Here is a 24746-nt window from a genome sequence, read left to right on the forward strand (position 1 = left end):
CTTGCATGTGTGGTTTCTCTCTCTAGCCTCTGCCCAGACTATGCATCCTGCAGAGGACGTCAGTGACTCTTGCTGTACAGTTGGTGGCCCCTGGGCTCCTTCTGCCTTTGTTCCTTTCTTTGAGCATTCTCAACTTTTTTCATACTACCATTAAAATACTGTAGATCATTCTAAAGCTCTTACCATAAACACCAAAGTAGTACAACCACAAGGACAATTATCTACTGCTATGGAATAGTTTATTATTTTGATTGGTAATCTGAGTGACATTCATTTTTAAAAAGAAAATACTGGGGAGTTTGCTCTCCCCATATGTCCCATTTACTCAACCAAGTGTATATCACTTTCCCCCTCATTTACTGGTTTTAATTTTTGTTTTATTTTATTATTTTTGTGACGCTGGGGATTAGTTTTATTTATTTAGTTCCTCACTATTTCTGCATCACTGTGGATCAAATCTACAGTCTTATATATGCTAGGCAAGTGCTGTACTACTGAGCTACTTCTTAACCCTCATGTACTGTTTTCTGTTTTTTCTTTTCTTTATTTTATTTTATTTTTTGGTATTGGGGATTGAACCCAGGTGTGCTTAACCACTTAGCCACATCCTCAGACCTCTTTAATTTTTTATTATGAGGCAGGGTCTCACTAAATTGTTTAGGACCTTGCTAAACTGCTGAGGCTGGCCTCAAACATATGATCCTCCTGCTTCAGCTTCCCAAGTTGCTGGGACTACAGGCATGAGCGACCACACCTGGCTCTTTGTGCACTAGCTTTTAAACTTTGCATGTTTGATTTGCTGTTAAACACAAGTAGAAATCCAAATTCCGACTGATTTTATGGCTTCGAGAAGCTGAAAGTCAGACAACGTTAATATTGTCAGATGATGATGGCTATGTGATAATTATAACATGTACAGTGAAACACGTCTGCACAACCAGATTTCTCATCCAGCCAGCTTTTGGTTTGACAGTTCCTCCCTCTGTGCAGAGATCCAAGGCCGGGAGGTGTCTGTAAGATCTGGGAATGCCCACTGCAATCCAATTGTCAGTGAGGTGCTCTGTGCAAGAAATTCTTGTGTTTATATTTAGAAAGAAATAGAAAATGATTGTTAGTGCTGATGGCACCCTGCTGACCTGCAGAGGGAGTTTGTGATGAGGGGGGCTTCAGAATCTTGTGCCTGAGATAGGATGAATTCTTTTCACTTGAACAAAAGATTATTTATGATGAAAACCTTAACCTATGTACTCTAAGACAGACTAAAATATAAAAGAGATACAAGAAGTCTGAAACATGGTTGGAAAAATGTTTTAAACATACTGGTAGGAATATAATTATGCATGTGCTACTTTCAGTTGTGAATATTTGTTCCAATTTGTGAAAGTATTTTCTTGTTTTGAAGATGTTTCCTCTGCTAAATGCATATAGATCTCACCATGTAGGAGACTCTCCCAACATTTAATTGCATGTGTAATATTCTAGGCAGTTGTTTTTGTTTTGGGGTTTTTTGTTTGTTTGTTTGTTTTTGTCCTGGGGATTGAATCATGACCACTGAGTATCCCCCAGTCCTATTTATTTATTTATTTTAAAATTTTGAGATCAGGGCTCACTAAGTTGCTGAGGCTGACTTCAAACCTGCAATTCTTCTGCCTCAGCCTCCGGAGTGACTGGGATTATAAGTATGCATCAATGTTACCGGCTCTAAGCAAATTTTTGCTGTAGATTATAAATAGAACTGACACATTTCATTTTTTGTCCCACAATGATTATTCTGGATGTTATATCAAAATTAAAGTGCAAGCCAGGTGCTGTGGTGCACGCCTGTAATCCCAGTGGCTTGGGAGGCGGAGGTAGGAGTATTGTGAGTTCAAAGTCAGCCTCAGTGACTTGGTGAGGCTCTAAGCAACTCAGTGATATCCTGTCTCTAGACAAAATATAAAAAGTGGGACTGGGGATGTGGCTCAGTGATTAAGTGCCCCTAAGTTCAACCACCAGTACAAAAAAAAAAAAAAAAAAAAAGCTAGAAAAAATTGTTTTCAATGGGATTTGAATAAAATCCATATATGCTTGGTTGAAAGGACAAAGCACAAAGCACTAGTTCTTTGGTAGCTCTTTTATGCTATTATGTTATGTGGCTCTGTGAGTCCCAGATATTGGTTGTATGTGACTAATATTTCTAAGCTGTAGGAATTGTGAACAAAATGTTCAACAACAACATGTTGTTATTGGTGAAGGCATTTCAAACATCAAAAGCCATGGAACAAAACAGTGGGAAAAAAAAAACAATATATAATAATACCAAAGAAGAAAAAGCTCTGGGTTCACAGTATATAAATTTCAGAATCTAATCAAGTTACAGTTGGAGGCAGAAGTAAGGACAAAGTAGAAACAGAGAGCGACATGGAGAAAAGATGAGCATTTTTGGTCCTACACTTATAGTAAACAGGAAATTAATGATTATATGGGGGTTTCAGCTCTGACTATGCAGGAAGCTTGCCTCATTATTGATGTATTGCTATAACTTAGAAGAGTACTTATCAACTAGGCACAGTGGGCCCGCCTGGAATTCCAGCTACTCAGGAGGCCAAGGCAGGAGGATTCCAAGTTCAAGGTCAGCCTCAGCAACTTAGCAAGACCCTGTCTCAAAATAGAAAATAAAAATGGGTGGGGATGTAGCTCCTTGGTAGTACCTTTAGGTTTAATCCCTACTACCATACAAACATGCACACACACACACACACACAAAACAAACAAACAGGGGGCTGGGGATGTGGCTCAAGCGGTAGCGCGCTCGCCTAGCATGCGTGCGGCCCGGGTTCGATCCCCAGCAGCACCGCATACCAACAGTGATGTTGTGTCCGCCGAGAATTAAGAAAAAATAAATAAATGTTAAAATTCTAAAAAAAAAAAAAAAAAAAAAAAAAAAAAAAAAAAAAAAAAAAAAAAAAAAAAAAAACAAACAAACAAACAAACAAAAAACATGAAAACATAAAACAGTGCCCAGTATAGTGGTGGGCATTGAGTGACTATTTATTGAAAATAAATAGTAAACCACAGATAGTTCAGTAGGAAAAACATACACTGTGAAATCTCATTGGGAAGCTGGCAAAACAAAAATGATAAAAGATGGTGTAGTGGTAACTGATTGGCTGACTGATTGAACAAATGTGTGGGGTACATATAAATACTGCAACTCCAGAGGTTGCAATTGACTCCATCTTTCAAAGTCAGTGGATACACCAAAAGGAGCCTGGTAAGGGGAGGGAAAATTTTACCCTACTATGATCTCTGATGTCATTTTCCTTCCAAATAAATACTCTCTAAAAAGGAAAAAAAAATGATGTCTTTATTAATCCTAAAAACTTTAATATTAATAAAAGTATCTTTAGAAAACTTTACTTTCTTGTGTATTTGAAATATATAATCTAAATACAAAGAAAACACTTAGTATACCAACAAAGATTCATGATAAGTCCCTTTTATTTTCCTCCTTCTGCCCTGATTGCTCCTTCTGTATAGAATTCTATAACTGCCACTGTGTAATACAAAGAAAGTAATGACACAAATAATTATTATGCAACGTAGGAAATGTCAGGGACCCTGAGAAATACTTAGGTAAAGTATTCTGAGAGTTTGGAAAAAAAGGAATGATAAACCTTTCTATCAAACAGCATTTGAGGTTGCAAGCAATATAAACTGCCATGGTTTGTTTTACCAAGGGCTTCACTGCAAGGGGTTGCCATCCCCCCACCACCACCACTACCACCTTTTGTGGTGCTTCAGATGGAACCCAGGGCCTCTTGCATGCTAGGCAAGCACTCCACTAGAAAGTCACAAACCCAGCCCTAGGGCATTCCTCATGAAATCAGAGAGTCAAAGAACCCAACACTGACAAGGACTGGAGCAAATCAGCTGCAGGGATCAATGACCAGCAGCAACAAATGGGTTCAGGGACTGAATCCTCAGCTCAGTTGGTAGAGTGCTTGCCTAGCATGCACAGGGCCCTGGATTCAATCCCCAGCACCAAAAAGAAAAGAAAAGGGTTCATTTGTTGAGTTCATTCATGCTTACATTACTCAAGAATCAAATTATAGAGAAGAGGAGAGCATACAATTCTGAATGGCTTGGTGCGGGTCACATCTCTATCTACTCACCAGAAAGCCCAGGGTATTTTGAGTTATAGTCACATCAGATGATGAGACTGATTGTATAACCAAAGCAATATCAATGTATTCTAGAAGAGTCCAAACCATTCTAGAAGAAAGGTGTACCAATGATATCAGGAGAGGAAAAAGGCTTGCTTTGACAATCCTTCCCTTGCTTGGGCTGAAGGAGTCAAGAGAAATCCTCCCAAAGGAGATAGCAATGGAATTTGGCATTAAGCAGGGGGCAGCGGTAGACATGTGTACTTCCAACACCCACACTGACTGCAGGAGGAGGATCACAACTTTGAGATCATCCTAGGCAACTTTGCAAGACCCTGTCTCAAAACTCAAAATAATTTTAAAACAGGAATAAAATTGGGGATGTAGCTTAGAGGTGGAGCACATCTGGGTTCAATCCCTCGTACGAAAAAAAAAAAAAAGAATGAAATTAGGCATTAAAACACAGTGTGGCTGGGAGTTTAGCTTGGTGGTAAAGCATTTGCCTAGCATGAGCAAGGCTCTGAGTTCAATCCCAAGAACCACAAAAATAAAATTAAATAAATAATGTTTGAATATATAGGGACAGGATAGGGGAGAAAAGAGGTCATGGTAGAAACAGAAGCACAGGGGAAAGACCAGAGAACAAGGCATGTCCTGCAGTGGTACAATGAAGAGTGAACAGTTCAGTTTGCATACAGTATGGGGTAAGGACATAATGTGCAGGATCATGGATGCCAGTCTAAGGGAGCTCGGATTTTATTCTGGAGTCAATGTGTGGATGAAATTTTTGAGGTAGGAGTACTTAAATATTGGAATTGATTGATTATTTATTTGTTTGTTTGTTTGTTTGTTTATACATATTGAGATTGAACCCAGGAACCACTTAGCCACTGAGACACATCCCCAGACCTATTTTGAATTTTATTTAGAGACAGAGTCTCACTGAGTTTAGGACCTTGCTAAGTTGCTGAGGTTGGCTTTGAACTCATGATCCTCCTGTCTCATCTTCCTGAACTGCTGAGATTACAGGCGTGGGCCACCATGCCCAGGTAATTTTTGTTTTTAAAGGAATGTGGAATGGATAGGAAGAGATTGGAGGCAGGAAGTCCATTTGGGACATGAATATGAGTTCTGTGTCTGGGCTGTGGGAATATGGCTGAGAGAGGCACAAGAAACATCATAAGGGGAGCGGTAGCAACAGGACTTGCTAACTAATATGACATGAAGCAAAGCTAAACACAGGTCTGAAAAATCTAGTCATCCAAACCTGGGAAACGCCATTCACAGAAACGCTTTAATAACATTGAGATTTAGCCACTGTTACCTTTCAAGTTGTTTATCAGTTAATCAAATATTCTTCCTGATTAAAATCAAGCTATTTGAGAAAAATCCCTAAATGCATGACTATGATCCTGGAGCTTGAAACTTCAAAGTGAAAGGAATGGAATCAAATAATATGTATCTTCCTTCCACCAAAAAAACCCAGGGAAGACAGCCTAGGTCAGGGGTGGTAAACTTTTCCTGTAATGAAAAGAGAAAATCTAGATTTTGTGGGCTGTTGCAAATACTCAACTCTTCAGTGAAAGCAGCCATGAATAACATTTAAATGAATGAACGTGGCTGTGTTCCAATAAAATTTTATTTCTGGATGCTGAAATTTGAATTTTATATGTTTTTCACATACCATGAATTGTTGGTGGTGGTCATCATCATCATCATCTTCTTCTTCTTCCTCTTCTCCTAGCATTGAAAAATGTGAAAATCATTCTTACCTCACAGGAAAAAAAAAAAAAAAAAGAAACAGACACTAGACTGTATTTGTTTTCACTGTATTGTCTCTGACTATTACCAACAACTGTAAAGACCAGGACTGACACGTCTTTCATGAGCCCACAACAATATGGAACCTATTCTGAATGGAGTAGTTGTGTTAGGAGAGGGAAAATATGAGAACAAATTAAAAAGCTCAATAATTTATTCTGCTCGACTTATTTTTGTTTCAAATGAATGGAGCTTTCCTTTTAGCTTTCCTTCTAAGGGGAATGGGGTGTTAGTATTTGTTAAAGTACTAGTTAGGCTAAAGTCATGGAAGCATTCTAAAGCACAATTACTTGATATAAATTCATTCTCTCTTAATAACAGTTTGCGGAGGCATAGGCTGCTTCTCTTTTTTGCTCTATTATTCTCAAGCCCACAGTTTTCACCTCATGTCTTCAGCACCTACCATCACATTTGCATCCCAGTTAGTAGAAAGGGGAGATGGGACAAAGGCAGCATTCCTTTCCTTTAAGTACATAACCTGGAAGTTGGCTGTTCTATTACTTCTGTTTCTATCTCACTGACTGGAACTTAGTGTTCCGCCCACAGTTAGCTGCAGAGATATAAGGGTAGGGAGTTGTGAACCATAATCTTTACCTAGAAACCATGTATCTAAATAAAATTTGGGATCCTATTTTTATTTTTATTTTTCCTGTACTAGAGATTGAGTCCACCGGTACTCTTCCACTGAACTACATTCACACCCTCTTATTTTGAAACAGGGTCTCACTAAATTGCTGAGGCTGGTCTTGAACTTGGGATTTTTCTGCCATAGTAGCTGGGATTTGCAGTGTTGTGCTACTGCTCCTGGGTTAGGAGTTCTATTCTTAAAGGAAGATGGATCGAATAGATATTATGAAAATACTGGAAGACAGCAGGCAGTGTCTACAAAGTGTTGCTTCTATTATGGAACAATTTCTATATTGTATATCAAGATCATTTTAATTGCTTCCATCAGGGGGAAGGAGACATTCTAAATATTTTTTAATGATTAACTTAAATCCTAAAAATAGAAACTGATTATTCTGTTAGCTATTTCTTCCCTGGGACTTTACCTTGGTAGCTTCTCTAACATCAGAAATCTGTTCAGGAGAATCTAGACAAACACACGCCCCTTCCTCCTCCACTAATGATCTTATTTGAACATATCTCCTCTATTCAAGCCATTATCTTAAACATATAGTGAAGTATGCAGAGGGGCAGCTTAGGGGACCCAGGGCTCCAGCAATTCACCCCCAGAAAACACAGGCTCCAAACAATAGCCTATCTCCCACGCAAAGGTTTTCTCATCTTGCTCACTAGATTGCCACATTTTAACTTGTACCTGTCCTTTTTTTTCTTTCTTTCTTTTTTTTTTTTTTTTTTGATACCAGGGATTGAACTCAGGGACACTTGACCATTGAACCACATCCCCAGCCCTATTTTGTATTTTATTTAGAGAAAGGGTCTCAGTTGCTTAATGCCTCACTTTTTGCTGAGGCTGGCTTTGAACTTGTGACCTTTCTGTCGCAGCTTCCGGAACCTCTGGGATTACAGGCGTGCGCCACCGCTCCTTCTGTACCTGTCCTTTCTGAAAAATTCTAGGGTACTTCTGGTGTGGGGACTGGGATTACCATTTAGGTGTGAACTCCTTCCCAACCCTCCCAATGGGAAGATAACAGTGGCTCATTCCTGCATGTGTCGGTGGCTTTCCTGTGTCGTATTTTCTAAAGAGAAAGAAAAGCAAGCTGGCCACCTCGAACCCCTCCACTGGCATGACTTCAGCACATCCTGATTAAGATATCCCGCGTATCGTTTGGTCAAAGATCTGGGCTTGCCTTGCCCTGCACAAATACAAGCTCTGTTTCTCAGCCTGTGCTCATCCCGTACATGTCCTTAGGGTGCTGGAACAGCAAGACCTCTGCAAATGGCTCTTAGACTCTGAGAACATGAAAAGCCACAGCGAAGGGTTCCAGCAAGCATTTACGTTGATGAGTGATATATATCGACAGTACATTTTTCTATTTCTTGCTAGAAAGTGAAAGCCTTTTTGCATCGTTTTCTGTTGCTAAGGCTGGGGGTAATGAGGGGGCAGCAGCCTGGCCAGCAGTGGGAGTTGGCTGAAATGAACTAAGGGAGGCAGCTGGGACCTCACCATCCTCACTTCTTGGCCACTCCCCTGTACTTGAACTGGTTGGGATTCAAGAGGCATGGAGGGGCAGGAAAGAGCTATGCAGCCAGGCAAAGGAGAAAAAGCAAGACATATTCCTTCCGGGTTCAGGTGATTGTCAGACAATTGGAAAAGAAGCCACAAGATATCATCATCTACCTATATATATTTTGTTGAAGTTGGCCTCAAACTTGTGATCCAAACAGGATGTGAGAAACATAGTTTGGACAGTAAGCATATATTAAAGAAGCTAATGTGCCATTTTACTATTATAAAATGAATTGATGTCAGTTGACCATTTTATTTTTTGGTGGAAATTTTTTAGCTTATTTTTTGGTTGTAACTAGACACAATATCTTTATTTTATTTATTTATTTTTATGTGGTGCTGAGGATCGAACCCAGGACCTCGCACGTGCTAGGCAAGCGCTCTACTGCTGAGCCACAATCCCAACCCCTTTGGTGGAATTTTTGTTGTTGGGCAGGAAAAAAATGAATGAAAGTAAAAATATTTTGTTTTTATTTGAATATTGGAGTACTAACAACTTATAATAAAACTATAGGAAGTGAAGAAATATTTTGAAATTTAGCAAAATAGCTACAGTATTTTGTGGATAATCACCCACAAAGGTCAAGTCTCTGAAATTTTAATATGGTGAGTCTTAGAGCTTTAGACTTTCCTATAAGTGACAGTATCTAAGTTATTCTTATTTATTTTTTTGGTACCAGGGCTTGAACTCAGGGGCCCTCGACCACTGACCCACATCCCCAGTTCTATTTTGTATTTTATTTAGAGACAGGGTCTCACTGAGTTGCTTAGGGCTCACTGTTGCTAAGGCTGGCTTTGAACTCTCCATTCTCCTGTCTTAGCTTCCCAAACCGCTGGGATTACAAGCGTGCGCCACCGGGCCCAGCCTAAATTATTCTTAATAGTCACACTTAATTATTCTGCTGACCCTAAGCAGATAATCTAAAATTGAAGATATTTATGTGACATGAATATCCTGTGTTTTAAAAATTAAGTATTCTATATAAAAGTGAAAAAAAAATGTGATCCTCCTGTTTTAGCTTCCCTAGGCATGTGCCACCGTGCCTAGTATGTGTTTATGTGTCATTATCTTATGAAAATCTTAAAATCATTCTCTGTGGTAGATGCACTTATTTTTAAAAAATAATTTTTTTTTTTAGTTGTAGATGGACACAATACCTTTATTTTATTTATTTATTTTTATGTGGTGCTGAGGATGGAATCCAGTGACTCACACATGCTAGGCAAGCACTCTACCGCTGAGCCACAACTCCAGCCCCTAGATGCTCTTATTATTCCCACCCTACAGTTGATAAAACTGAGGCTGGAAGTGGTGAAGGCTTGAAGCCTAGAGCCTGAATCCCATTCTTGGTGATCAGACTCAGAGCTGGCGTATCACCTCTGTGCTCTACGGCCTCACAGAAAGCTGAAAGCATGGTTGTCATTTTGCTTAATTTAAAAAAAAAAAAATTTTTTTAATTTTTTTAAAAATATTTTATTTATTTAGTTAGTTTTAGGTGGACACAATATGTTTATTTTATTTGTATGTGGTGTTGAGGATCGAACCCAGTGCCTCACGCATGCCAGGCCAGCACACTACCGCTTGAGCCACATCCCCAGGCCATCATTTTGTTTTAGATTTCCATCTTCAGTTTTGTCCCTGGTGATGGTATAAATTTATATTTCCAAAAGGAAGAAGACATGAAGTTAAATCACAAACAAAAGAATGCTTGAAAACTATGATTTAAAAAAAAAAAAAAAAGTGCCAAGAGTTTTTACCCTCCTCCTTCCCAACTGCCAGCTAGCACTTTTTTTTTGGCTGTTCAAAAATGTACAGTATGACCATACTAGATTCTACATAAAGCAATTTGTTATTTTTTGAAAAGTGATAATGGCCTTGTTCTCATCTGAAGAGTTGAGAGTGGCAAAAGTCAGATAGCACACTCGGAAACATGCACTCAGCAAGATTCCTAAATAGTTCTTTCCTCTCCACTCCTGACCCAGTAACCTCTGGGCCATTCTATTCCCTGGAATCTCCCTATAGGGTCCTGAAGAGTATGCTGATGCCTGCAACATCCTTTTAGGATTTGAAGACCTATAGACAAATGGCTCCTGGGGACAGGGAACATATCAAAACATAATCCTTACTCATAACAGAACTGAGTTCGGTTTGAACCCAGCAATCAAGGAATGAAAGGTGAGTGCATTAACCTACCATGTTATCTGTATAGGAGTTTTATATCTTAAATGGAACAGACATCCCTGCAAAACAATAATGGACTGAGATTAATGAGTTACAGGTGACCCTCAGACACGGGAAGGTTGACTTTGGATAATCACCCACAAAGGTCAAGTGCTTATCTGAATTAACCACAAGTCTTGGATCTGGGGTAAAAATAAAGGACGAGAAATACCCCAGGGAGAGGCTTTCTGCAACCTGAGTTTTGTGTTCTTTCTAACCTTCTGCTAAATTCTGCATTGGATTGGACCAGCCCTTTTCTTGTGGCATTTCCACACACAACTCAGGTCTAAACTTCATCTCAACCTTACAGAAATAGCACGAAAACCCAGAGCGAAGCTTTTCATATTTGTAGGATTTAGGGGCATTTTGCTAAGGTAGTATTGAGTCATTTTGATGGAGGCAGGATGGAATCTGCACTCTTTCACTTTGGCCTGGGTTTGCATTTGTCTCATTATACAGTGCAAATATATGGCGTTTATCACTCTCATTGTTGGACCCAGTTTTAGTTTTCCATCTAAGACAGCATAATTCCTCCCCAGATCAGTACTTCACGTATGGAAAAGCACACCTCCTACTTTCAGTAATTCCATGGAGTCGTATAGCTTAGCTATTGTATTTCTCATAGAGAGTATCTACTGGGTCTATCTCAGGACCCTGCCAGGAAGGCAAATAAACTGGGTCTGTCCGCATGGGGGTAGGGAGAGACCCAGCTCAGACTAAAGAAGTTCAGCATGGAAAGTGGAGTGCTTGCAGGGAAAGGTGGAAAAGCACCTAAATACAAAACACCAGGGTGTCTCCACTGGCAGAGAGAATCCCCATCTAGGTGCCTTGTCAATAACAGAAACACAATGAGATGGGCCTCCTTCGCCCCGCCTCTGCCAGAACCTGAGAGTGAGGGAAACCAGATGCCTACTGAGAGCAAGACTTGAAAAACAACCTAGACTGAAACAGAGCATAGACCTGAAAAGTTTTCTTTTTCTTTTTCTTTTTTTTTTATTATTGGTTGTTCTAAACATTACAAAGCTCTTGACATATCATATTTCATACATTTGATTCAAGTGGGTTGTGAACTACCATTTTTACCCCGTATATAGATTGCAGAATCACATCGGTTACACATCCACGTTTTTACATAGTGCCATACTACTGACTTTTGTATTCTGCTACCTTTCCTATCCTCTACTGTCCCCCCTCCCCTCCCCTCCCATCTTCTCTCTCTACCCCATCTACTGTAATTCATTTCTCTCCTTGTTTTTTTTCCCCTTTCCCCTCACATCCTCTTATATGTAATTTTGTATAACAATGAGGGTCTCATTCCATTTCCATGCAATTTCCCTTCTCTCTCCCTTTCCCTCCCACCTCTCCTCCCTGTTTAATGTTAATCTTTTCCTCATGCTCTTCCTCCCTGCTCTGTTCTTACTTGCTCTCTTTATATCAAAGAAGACATTTGGCATTTGTTTTTTAGGGATTGGCTAGCTTCACTTAGCATAATCTGCTCTAATGCCATCCATTTCCCTGCAAATGCCATGATTTTGTAGTTTTTTAGTGCTGAGTAATACTCCATTGTGTATAAATGCCACATTTTTTTATCCATTCATCTATGGAAGGGCATCTAGGTTGGTTCCACAGTCTAGCTATTGTGAATTGTGCTGCTATGAACATCGATGTAGCAGTATCCCTCTTTTAAGGTCTTCAGGGAATGGTCCGAGAAGGGCAATAGCTGGGACAAATGGTGGTTCCATTCCCAGCTTTCCCAGGAATCTCCATACTGCTTTCCAAATTGGCCGCACCAATTTGCAGTCCCACCAGCAATGTACAAGTGTACCCTTTTCCCCACATCCTCGCCAGCACTTGTTGTTTGACTTCATAATGACCGCCAATCTTACTGGAGTGAGATGGTATCTTAGGGCAGGTGGACCAATGGTACAGAACAGAGGACACAGAGACTAATCCACAAAATTACAACTATCTTATATTTGATAAAGGGGCTAAAAGCATGCAATGGAGGAAGGATAGCATCTTCAACAAATGGTGCTGGGAAAATTGGAAATCCATATGCAACAAAATGAAACTGAATCCCTTTCTCTCGCCATGCACAAAAGTTAACTCAAAATGGATCAAGGAGCTTGATATTAAATCAGAGACTCTGCGTCTGAGAGAAGAAAAAGTTGGCTCCGATCTACATATTGTGGGGTCGGGCTCCAAATTTCTTAATAGGACACCCATAGCACAAGAGTTAATAACTAGAATCAACAAATGGGACTTACTTAAACTGAAAAGTTTTTTCTCAGCAAGAGAAACAATAAGAGAGGTAAATAGGGAGCCTACATCCTGGGAACAAATTTTTACTCCTCACACTTCAGATAGAGCCCTAATATCCAGAGTATACAAAGAACTCAAAAAATTAGACAATAAGATAACAAATAACCCAATCAACAAATGGGCCAAGGACCTGAACAGACACTTCTCAGAGGAGGACATACAATCCATCAACAAGTACATGAAAAAATGCCCACCATCTCTATCAGTCAGAGAAATGTAAATCAAAACCACCCTAAGATGCAAAGTTTTCTTAGGGCCCTGAGAAACCCAATCAAATCTATTAACACATCCAAAGAAAGAATGTGTTCATCGGAAGGGGGCTGGTCCACCCTGCGAGGCTGAGAAAAGGAAGGCTTAGAGGCCAAAGCTGCTCCAGGCTTTGCCCCTGGAAGATGGGCCCTGACCAAGGCTTTCCAGACCAGGTCAAGCCACAACTGAATATTCACTCTTAAACAAGTTGGGGTGGAGAGTCTCCAAGTTGAGTCAGACTGTGGGAGAAAGTGCTGAACAAGGAAGTAGAAGACTGGCCTGAGCCAGGTACAAATTGGAAAGAGAGACTGCAGATCTCGGGCCTCTGAGTCCCACAAAGACCTGCCAGAAGAAGTGACCCTAGGTCTGAGAGGCCAAGGATGTGTCAGAGTTAAACAGTGCAAGGAGGTGAAGGTAAGGAGAGCACTCCAAACAGGCACCATTAGCTCAGGGAACCAGGCGGGAAAGATCCTGGTTTGTGGCATATTGGAGGGATGGAGAGAATGCTGTTGGGCTGGCCCTGGAGTGGCTTTAGATAATAATAGATAATGTTTATTGAGTTCTTTGTAGTTGCTAGACACTGTTGAAAGCAGGTGGTTCTCCTAATTTTCATTCTAATCCTATGAGATAAGCACTATCTTTATTTTCTACTGAAGAGGAAACTGTAGCAAATACCAGTAAATAAATCACCAGAGCTGGGAAGTAGAGGAGCGGGGGATCTGACTCTATACAAACAAAGATGTTGTGTCCGCCGAAAACTAAAAAATAAATATTAAAAAAAATTCTCTCTATACTGAAGGCTCAAGGCGGCAGGTCACTACGTGGCTAGTAGGGCTACTTCTAAGTACAATGTACAGTTTTAAATAAGCCACCTGCCCAGATGTGTGCTAAGAAAAAAAAAATCACTCTGGTTGCAGTGTGGTGTCCTTAGCTGCCATTTTTCTATTATGATTTTGCTTTCTGCATAAGTTGGCTGAGAAAGAGGGAAGGCACAGATCATATGGACTTCCAAGAATTTTGTTCACCAAGATGGTCACTTCTTACTTTAATATACTGGGGACTTTCAAAATATGACTTTGGGAGAGAAGATGTTGCTCTTGTAGTTTTGAGAATTTTAGTTCCTGCAATATTTAGTACTCGTGTATATTTTTTTTTTTTTTTTTTTTTTTTTTTTTTTTTTTAGTGAGAGAGGGGGACAGAGAGAGAGAGAGAGAGAGAGAGTTTTAACATTTATTTATTTATTTCTTTTTCTTAGTTCTCGGCGGACACAACATCTTTGTTGGTATGTGGTGCTGCTGAGGATCGAACCCGGGCCGCACGCATGCTAGGCGAGCGCGCTACCGCTTGAGCCACATCCCCAGCCCATTACTCGTGTATATTAATGAAATGGTTAATGGTGATGCACTTTCTACATCAGATTCACAGGATACGTGATGCCGTCTGTCCTAGGAAGATTGATTTACTCTCTAAAACAATGAAGTTTCTGATTTACAATGCAAAGGATCAGACCTTGTCTAGACTGTAGTAAATTGACCCAAGTAATGACTGTACCTGGCTGCTCAAGAAGGAGCTTCCTACTCTCCCCAAGGGTGATGACTGACTACCACAGCTTCCAACTTCCCTGGGACTGAACACAACAGTCACAACTGTCCTTGTCTTCTCTTTCTAGTCCATCCTCCCACAAGTTATTCAGGAGACAGGCAGATAGGCAGTACTAAGAATATGTGACCAAGCCGGGTGCGGTGGCACATGCCTGTAATCCCAGCAGCTGGGAAGGCTGAGGCAGGAGGATTGCAAGTTCAAAGTCAGCCTCAGCAAAAAGTGGGGTGCTAAGCAACTCAGTGAAACCCTGTCTCTAAAAAAAAAAAAAAAATAGGGCTGGGATGTGGCTCAGTGGTTGAGTGCCCTGAATTCAATCCCTGGTACCAAAAAAAGGGAGGGAGGCTGGGGATATAGCTCAATTGGTAGAGTGCTTTCTTTGCATGCATATGGCCTTGGATTCAATCCCTAGCACAAGCATAAAAAAATGTGTGATCAGGCGTGGTAGAGCATACCTGTGATTCCAGTGATTCAGGAAGCTGAGGCAAGAGGATCCCAAGTTCAAGGTCAGCTGCAGCAATTTAGTGAGACTTTTCCAAAATAAAAAGGGATGGGGATGTGGCTTAGTGGTAAAGTACTCTTAGGTTCAATTCCCAATGCAAAAAAAAAAAAAATGTGTGTCAACAGAGATCAGGTTCAGAGATGTGTATCACCGTGCCCAGCTACTCCCATCAACTCCACCTCCCTACTCTCCACTACAAACATCCTATCCAAGTAGCCTAAAACACAGGGAGAAACTCAGTAGAGAATGGTATCCTGGAAGGTAAGCTGAAAAATATTAGGGAGAGAAGAGTGCTCAGCTATGTGAAATGTTTGAAGTATAGAGAAGATGGAGACTGAGAGTTGATCAATGGATTTGTCAATGTGAGGTCCTGGGTATCCATAATAGGACAGTTTTTTCTTTCTTTCTTTTTTTGTGGTGCTGGGGATTACCAACTGAGCTACATCCCCAGCCCCAACAGGATGGTTTTGATGGGATATTTGAGTGAAGAATAGGGAGGTGAGGTTGGTGGGCTGGGTTTGAGAGAGAATGGGTGTAGCTGGGCACAGTGATACATATCTGTAAGCCCTGCAACCCAGGAGGTTGAGACAGGAGGATCATAGGTCTGAGGCTCATCTCAGTCATTTAGTGAGGCTCTCGGCAATTCAGAGAGACCCAGAAAAATGAAACAAAGGACTGAGGATGTAACTCAATGGTAAAGAGTTCCTAGGTTCAATCCCCAGTAACCATCACCACCACCACCCTCCTCTCCCCCCACCCCCTGCAGAGAGAGAGAGGAGAGACTGGGAGGAAAGCAATCACCAAAGCATACAAATGCAAGAGGAGGAAAGAAATGGAACAGTAGCTGGAAAGAGATAGGGCATCAAATGACTTTCACTTCTTTTTTTGTATGGTTCTGGGGATTAAACCCAGGAACTCTTGCATGCTAGGCAGGTGCTCTACCACTGAGATACATCTCCAGCCCTTGTCCTTATGTTTAATGAAAGAAACAAGAGCCTATTCATATACTATAGGAATGACCCAGCAAAGGAGGGAAATCCATGGTGCAGGAGAGAGCAGAGCAATGTAGTGCATAGGTGTGGGAACTGGCCTTGGCTGGGACTCCCAACAGCCTATCCAGAGCCACAGAAAGAAAGAGGAAGTAAAGGCACTGACTGGCAGGTGGGGGTGGGACATAAAGATTTTTGAGCTCTTTATTGTTTTGGTGAAATAAGAAGCAAGTGAATGAAGAGTGCAAGAGGGAATGGTACAATGAATGAATGGTAGCCAGGCGGCATGAGCGGCCAGGGGAGTTATGATGACCATGGATTTAACATAAGACCAGCCGCCGTGAGTATGTTTCTCTGTAGCACATTAGGTGCAGGCAGAAATTTGGATTTAATTAGGAGTAATAATTTGCCTGTATGATGATGTGAGAGAGAAGTAAGATAGTTGAGGGAGCTTGCAAGAAAATAATGACAGGACAGGAAGGAGGAAAGTGAGATGAGGATAGTGGCAAGGTGGTAGTGTTATGGGGAGCTGCTTCAGAAAACACTTGAAGTCCGAATTCAAATCAAAGAGAGCTTTATTTATCTGGCCAGGGACTGTCACCCACCATAGAGACTGAAGCTCTGTGGAAGAACAGCAATTTCCTGGCCTGTGTCTTGGGAATTTAAGGACGAAAACCACAGATCAGGGACTTCCCTTAGTATTATGCAAGCAAGCCAATCATAGAAGCTAATACAGCAATTAGCACAGCAACTCAAGACAATAGCATCTTGGGTTTGAGCTGGTATTAGACAACCATATCCTGAGTTCCAGCAGGTGGTTGGGGGGGGAGGGTGAGAATCTACTTCAAAGTCTTGGGTCATCAAGAAATCTCTCAAAATCTTGATGTTTAGATTCCTTCCTTCCTTCCTTCCTTCCTTCCTTCCTTCCTCCCTCCCTCCCTCCCTCCCTCCCTCCCTCTCTCTCTCTCTCTTTCTTTCCTTATTTTGTGGTGCTGGGGATCAAATCCAGGACCTTGTGCGTGCAAGGCAAACCCTTTACCAACTGAGTTATATCCCCAGCCATTCTTTACATTTTGATGGAGATAATAACTACACAAACACACACAGAGTATGCATGCATTTTTCTTTTGCTTCCTCATCTAGAATTAGGATACCGCCCCATGCACAGGTGTGTGGGCTTTCAGTGATTCTTCAAAGGTTTTAGAGAAAAGGATAGGCCCAGGGCTGGGGATGTGGCTCAAGTGGTAGTGCTCGCCTGGCATGAGTTTGGCCCAGGTTCGATCCTCAGCACCACATACAAAGATGTTGTGTCCACCGAAAACTGAAAAATAAATATTAAAATTCTCTCTCTCTCTAAAAAAAAAAAAAAAAAAAAAAAAAAAAAAAAAAAAGGACAGGCCCAGAGAGGTCAAAAGAAGATGATAAGTTTGCAAAGGAAAAGGCAGTAAGGCAAACCTTTTAGGACAAGTTTAACCTGAGAATTTAGTTTGTGGATGATGTCAGTATATACTGTGGGCCAGGCCAGGTGGTGCAGGCCTGTAATTCCAGTGGCTCTGGAGGCTGAGGCAGGAGGATTGCTAAAGCCAGCCTCAGCAATTTAGTGAGACCTTGTCTCAAAATAAAAAGTAAAAAGGCCTGGGGATGTGGCTTAGTAGTTAGTACTCCTGAGCTCAATCCTCAGTAACAACAAAAAGACAAAAAGGAAGAAATACTGTAGGAAGCTTGATGTAGCAGTACACACCTGTACTCTGTACATAGCCACTCAAAAAGCTGAGGCAGAAAAATTGCAAATTTGGGGCCAACTTGGACAACTTAGTAAGACCCTGTCTCAAAACAAGAAATGAAAAAGGGCTGGGGATATAGGTCAGTGGTAGAGTGATTTCCTAGCATACACAGGCCCTGGGTTCAATCCCCAGTAAAACACACACCACACATACAAGAAATACCACTGTGGGAAATGTGTGATACCAACATGATAATCATTTTATTTGGGACTATGTCTCTGAAAGGCTGATGGATATTGCAGGTAGTGACTACAAGATGGGGGATGGTTATCTGGAGCTCACATTGTAGGAATTATCACATTTATGAGTTAAGTCAGCTTCCTGTGCCTATCCTTTGGTCATCAGCCATAGGTAACTTGCTGGTATAGACTTTTTTTTTTAAAGGAAATATATTGCAGACATTCTCTCTTTTTTTTTTTTAATATTTAATTTTTAGGTGTAGATGGACACAACACAATGCCTTTATTTTTATGTGGTACTGAGGATCGAACCAGGGTCCTGCCTGTGCTAGGCGAGTGCTCTACCACTGAGCCACAATCCCAGCCCCTCCAGACATTCTTTATTTTTATTTATTTGCTTTTATGTGGTGCTGAGGATAGAACCTAGTGCCTCACATTTACCAGGCAAGTATTCCACCACGGAGCTACAACCCAGGCCATGGTATAGATTTTGAATCAGAAATGGACCTTTTAGATTATTCAGACCAATCTTTTTAGTTTATAGATGATAGAGTTGGAATCTAGGGAGTTGGAGTTTGTGTTCCTTCTTCCATGGTGATTCCTTTATTCTGGAGTCAAATTCTGGCCTCTGGCTGTATCAAAACTGGGCTCTATTGTACACTTCTGCTGGAGACTTGTTTCCTGTCATGGCTTCTCGTTGCCCTATATTAAAAATGCTGACGGCCCTCAGATTGAGATATCCTCCTCATGACCCAGGAAGCAATTCCTAGCACAACCTTGTTACTTCTGGCACCGTTATGCATGAGATGGAATAAGAAGTTTCTGTTTTTCAAATTGGTTATAAACTTTATTCAGGGGACTGTGAATGTAGCTCTTGCCTAGCATATCTGAGGTTCTGGGTTCATCTCCAGCACTGGGAAAATTAAAATAAGCTTTACTCATAAGAAAGATCAAAAATTGGGGATGGACAAGAAACAAGTTTTTTTTTATCCCTATTTGAAATAAGGTCTCTATAAAAATAATAACAGTAAACTATGTTGGAAAGAGCTTGGGTTATAGGGTTCAAAGATAATGATTAGTAGTATGGACTGAATGTTTACTTTCTACTGTGCATTGCCCTCTCTCACATTCTGGACTCTCTCACTACTAGCAAGTAGTCTTTTGCAGGCTACTTAATTTCTTGACTTTTTTTTTTAAACAAAAACACAGGAATACTAATACCCCCCCTCCTTTTTTGACATGGTTATTAGAAAGTATCTGGTATAGAACAGGTGCTCAATAAATGTTAATTATTCTTGATGAGTGCAGTTGTGTACACCTGTAATCCCAATGACTTGGGAGGCTGAGGCAGGAGGATCACAAGTTCAAGGCCAGCCTCAGCAACTTGGTGAGGCACTAAGCAACTTAGTAAGACCCTGTCTAAAATTTTAAAAAATAACAAAATAAAAAGGACTGAGGATGTATCTTAGTGGTAAGGTGCCCCCTGGGTTTACTCTCCAGCACCAAAATAAATAAATAAAATAAAAAATATAAAATTAATTGTTCATTCGATCCTTCCCCTCAAGCTTCCTGAGGTTTAAAAAATACCTTTCCAGGTTTTAAAATGTTCAAAAATTTCAAAAGCAAGGCAAGAATAGTTATGATTATAACCATTTCATATTGTATATTTAATTTTGTAATGTAACCTGATATCAATAGTCAAGGTCTTTGTCCTGCAGGAAATTTCAATTTTTAGCAAAATGGGGCTGATTTAATAGCCATTAATTCTGAGAGTATGTTCAAATTCAAAGTCTGTCTGTTTTAAATGTAAATTGCTCTTTTTCATGTATTTTGTATTGGAATTTAGGAACAAATGCTGTCACTTTTCTTTTTTCCTTGCATGGGATTGCAGGCGCCTTTATTATCACAGAGCCCTATTATTGTGATACCTCACACAGGAAATGTACACTCTGACATTAGGCACCAAATTGCTGAAATATCCTGTGTTTTCTATTCATTAAAGCCCTAAAGCACTATGTGCAAATTCCCTTACTTTAATTACACACCTCAGGGATGTGCACGCCAAAAAAGGAGGCAGTCAGACAAAAAGCCAGGTCTTTGCCAAAAGCCCCCACCCCCCCAAACTGGTAAACATTTATTTTCAGCTGAGAAATCTGCTATTAATTCATATAGTGACTTTCCCAGCTGAAATAATGAGCCAAGCCCATTGAACCAAATGTTCGCAGTGAGCAAACATGAACAGTGGGGAATCAGCCCATCTCTTATTTACATGTTGGTTCCTTCAGCAGTTAAGGAACATTTGTACATTTGCTTTTTTACCTGGGAGTATACCAGCATTGATAATTCAAGTGTCTTGGATTTCAAATAGAGCCTATGAACTCCACTGTAGGTTGGTACTTTAAGAAATCAAAGAAAAGGAAAATCCCAAACCAAATTATTTATTAGGGCTCAACAGCAAAGTTTCCCCACCAGACTTACTGACTCTCTTGGGTTTTGAAGGCTTTAAAAAAAAAAAAATTAGAAGCTGGGGTTGTGGCTCAGTGGTAGAGCATTTGCCTAGCATGTGTGAGGCACTGGGTTAGATCCTCAGCACCACCTTAAAAATAAATAAATAAATAAAGTTATTGTGTCTATCTACAACTAAAAAAATTAAAAATTAAAAAATAGAAAAATAAAAATTAAAGAAATAATGGGATTTTTGAAGGAGCTACTATTTCTTGGGTGAAAATTAACAAAATTCTAAACTTTTAAGTAAAAAGTTTATGGTTCCATAAAGCAGTACATGAAAAAATGTTGTCGTTTTAACTAAGAATTTCTTAAAATTTCCATTTAATTGCAATATTTGGAATGTGGACAATAAGTAATGAGATAGCTATCCACATACACCATTTGCTTAAAACAATGTGGAATGTTATTTACCCCTCCTTTATAAAGTCTGATAGCACACAAAATACATTCCAATTCTACAACAGAAAGATACCCTATGTCTGTAAAAGTTATAATAAAAAGTAGTTTGTATCAAATAGCACCTATAAAGGCTTCCTGGAAAGCAAAGGAGGGAGGAGAAACATTTACACATGAAACAGTGAAGAGGAGTCAAAAAGTCAATATATTGATTCATTCCTATGATGATGCAGAGTATCCACTTAACAGTCAATTAACCATTTAACATATTTCTTGATACAAAGGAGGTTAAAAAGAGCCCCCAAATTCACACAAGATATAATCAATAATTACAGGTTTAATGCCTCTCTCGGTATAAGCTTGGATGCAGATTTTTAATCTACTCTCAAAGAATAAAATGCTTTACATTTTAATGAAGGTGGGGTTTTGATTATCACAAACAGGAGAAAAAGTAGCTTTTAATTCACAGCACTTTAAAATCAAAGGTAACCACCTCAGAACCTTTTCCCTAAATGAAATTTTTAGCAGATACATGATTTTTTTTCTGCAAAGAATAATGAATAAAATGTATGAGAATTTTTTTTTTTGGTTCTATAAGAAGAAGCAATGCCCTATTAATTTTGACAGACAACTTGGCATTAGCCATTTTAAAATCCAACGTGGGATGAAGTTATGCATTACTAGTCTCCCCTACATTTTGTCAAGAGATGAACATTTTTGCCAGATTTTTAATAATATGCCAAGGGCTTTGTCAGTCCGTTTATTCAGCCCCGCGTGGTTATGCCAGTTTTTGTCCACCACCCCACTGGGTGTGACACCGCCGTCACAGCTCACATCACTCCTCCCCAGCAATTACACAAAGTCAACACAGCAATCCCTCCCGCCCTGAGGTACCTGCACTATCAACAGTGCAGATTCCAGGCTTGAGCAAGCTTTGCTCGGTCACTGCCTCCCCACCCCAATTAGGACTTTTTTTCTGCCCAGGCAATTTAGCACCAACACCGTGGGTGGACCAGATAACTCTTTTAAAAAGCGCGTCGAAGTCATTCTCCTGCCCATCCCCCCTCCACAGCCCAATCAATTCTTTCTCCATCCCCTTTTCACTACTTCCTCTACCGCCATCCCCTCCCTGCCCGCCTCCCCCACAGCACCTCCCCCCCACCCCCCCATCCCCCCCAAAAGACTCTCAGAAAGAAATAGGAGTCTGCCAGAAGGCAACTTGCAGTCCCTAACTAGTTACCATGCCGACTGGAGCCTGTGCTAAGGAATGTGCTGCTGCCACACTGAACTCAATGAAAAGATGAAGAAAATGTGCAGGCAATACTAGTTTGGCTGCGATGCTGGGGAATCTGAGACAGGGCTGTTGGTATGGAAGAATCTCGCTGCATGCAATTTGCAAACATGCCAACTCAATAGCATGTGATAGGCAATGGATGGAATTTAGAGGTCTTGGGGTCTTAAAGAACTGGAAAGGAATAAGAGAACTAAATGGGAGGGTAGAATCTGCTCCATGAGACAACGCTTGCCCCTTAGAAATATGTGATTTATTAATTTTAATAAGAATCTGTGCAACATGATAGAAAAGATGAAACTTCTAAGTCCAGCATTTGCATGTCCTTAATATTAATTATCTGCACCTTTGTTTTTAACTGGCCATTTAAAAAAGAAATTCTATTTCTGTTTTAAAAGTGAGCAGAATTCATAGGACATCAGGGTTATGTGGTCAGGAGCTCTGATGGAATTGCAAATCACAAACATTTCCTGCACAGAGGAGAGGATGGCTTTAATTTTGTGTGGGGCAGGGTCGAGACAGAAGGCAGGATTCAGGTTGAGTTTCAATGACCTTTTTATTCGGATGGAGGCAGATTTGAGTCTATACCAGTATACTTCCTTGGAGTCTCCATTGTTCCGGAGAACTGGACTACAATGCAATAATTTTTAGTTTAAAAGGTCCTTGAGATATTGATGATAGATTCAAGACCACTATGTCCATACTAACAAAGATCCTGTGTCCAAAATCCCTCTTCCTGTTCCACATTCATTTGAACCAGTTGAGTTGGTGGGGAGAATTTCCCAAAGTGAGGATGATCAAGGATGACTCCTTCCACCGCACACTCAGATCAGTAAAACCTCTTTCTTCTTGGCTTTTTAGTCTTCCACATCAACTCATTCCAAACTGTCCTGCACATCGCTGGCAAACTAGTTTTCTACGCTTGCCAATTCGACCCTGTCTTTTCATTGCCCACGGCCTCCCTATGGCTCCTCATTGCCATGGCAACCACATGTCCTGGATTTTTCAGGACATTTTTTTTTTATTTCGAATATTCTGTCATGTGGTCAAACCATGTGTCAGATCATATGCCAAAAGATATGTCCTGATTTGAGTTTTGAAAATGTGGTCACTATACCCATTGCTCCCAAGATATGGCTTGACTTTCCAATTTTTTTTTTTTTTTTTTAACTGCAAAAGCGACATGGCAGGTCACTTTCAATATAGTAGCTTTACTTGGATCATATGTGATATTTTGCATGGTACTTCCACATAATTATTGCAAGGAATCCTTTCCTGCCTGTGAAAAAGAATAAAATAAGAGCTGTTAATTTTATATATGAGAAAACTGGGACACAGTGTATTCCCATCGTGGCAAAATGATAGAATCCAGTCTCTTGACTCTGATGTCTTTTTTTCTCCAATGTTGCTTCAGAATACGAATGTGATGCTTTTTACTCTAGGGATGTTTGCCATTTAGATCCCTAAAGACTTTCAGGGGACCATTTGGTTGTAGGAGACCAACTTATGTCAAGCATAGATAAGTGAGAGTTGTGGGGAGCTGGGCATGGTGGCGCATGCTTGTGATCCCAGCTACTCAGAAGGCCTCAGCAACTCAGTGACACCCTATCTCAATATAAAAAATAGAAAGGATCTGGGGATGTAGCCCAGTGGTAAAGCACCCCTGGGTTCAATCCCGATACTCAAAAAAAAAAAATTGTTCAGTAAGAAATACCATTTGTAATTCTTCAGATATCATCTGTTGCTCAGAAATAAGGTTTTTGTATATATTTAAGGTATACAACATTGTGATTTGCTGTATGATTTTGACATATACATATAGAAGTGATTATTATAATAAAGAATATTAACATACCCATCATCTCATAGTTACATGTGTGTGTGTGTGTGTGTGTGTGTGTGTGTGTTAAGAGCATCTAAAACCTAGTCTCTGAACAAATTACCACTATACAATACAACCGTAATCCTCAAGTTGTACATTAGATCTCTAGGTTTATTCATCCTAGGTAACTTCAACTTCGAATGTTCTGATCTGCATTTTCTCCTTCTCCCCATTCCCTCCTCTGCTAACAACCATTTTACTGTGTTTTTATGTTTTGGATTTTTTTTTTCCAACCTAGAGGGCATTATGCTAAATGAAATAAGCCTGCCATAGATAGGAGAATACTGGAATACTGGTTAGAACTAAATTCAAAGAGCCATAGAAAGAGAGAGTTAGGTAAGATTATTTCAGTAAAATAATACAATATTGCTCTTGAATCCAGTTCTTACCATGAAGGCCTAAGTCTGCAGAAGTGATACTATAGGTAAAATACGAAAACTCTCAGGGGCTATTTGTGCAGCATTATAAAGTACTTTGCCTTCTAAAAATGTTCAGAAGAAAAATTTGATGTTAGATTTCAACGTGTAGGTGAGCCACTTGGTCATGAGCACCTCTTATCTGCCAGATACAATGTCTTCTGGGCATCTTGACTCAAGATCAGTCAAACTGCCCAGAAATGAAAAATATATAACCCAAGTTAATTTGAGAGGAGAGAACATGAAGA

At 40.2% G+C, this 24746-nt stretch overlaps 1 long non-coding RNA gene across 29 annotated transcripts in view; it reads left to right on the top strand.

Moving 5' to 3' along the window:
• LOC110597880 (uncharacterized) overlaps positions 1-24746 on the top strand; it is a 297780-nt gene that overhangs the window by 21819 nt on the left and 251215 nt on the right. For 22 of the 29 annotated variants that reach the window (XR_013438921.1, XR_013438917.1, XR_013438918.1 and 19 more), the window contains exon 2: positions 10184-10336. The exons of the other annotated variants lie outside the window; for them this stretch is intronic. This is a non-coding gene — a long non-coding RNA (uncharacterized LOC110597880). The remainder of the gene's footprint in view (positions 1-10183; positions 10337-24746) is intronic. 29 annotated transcript variants of the gene reach the window in all.

This window comes from Ictidomys tridecemlineatus, chromosome 5 (genome assembly GCF_052094955.1).
Source record: "Ictidomys tridecemlineatus isolate mIctTri1 chromosome 5, mIctTri1.hap1, whole genome shotgun sequence".
NCBI lineage: Eukaryota > Metazoa > Chordata > Mammalia > Rodentia > Sciuridae > Ictidomys > Ictidomys tridecemlineatus.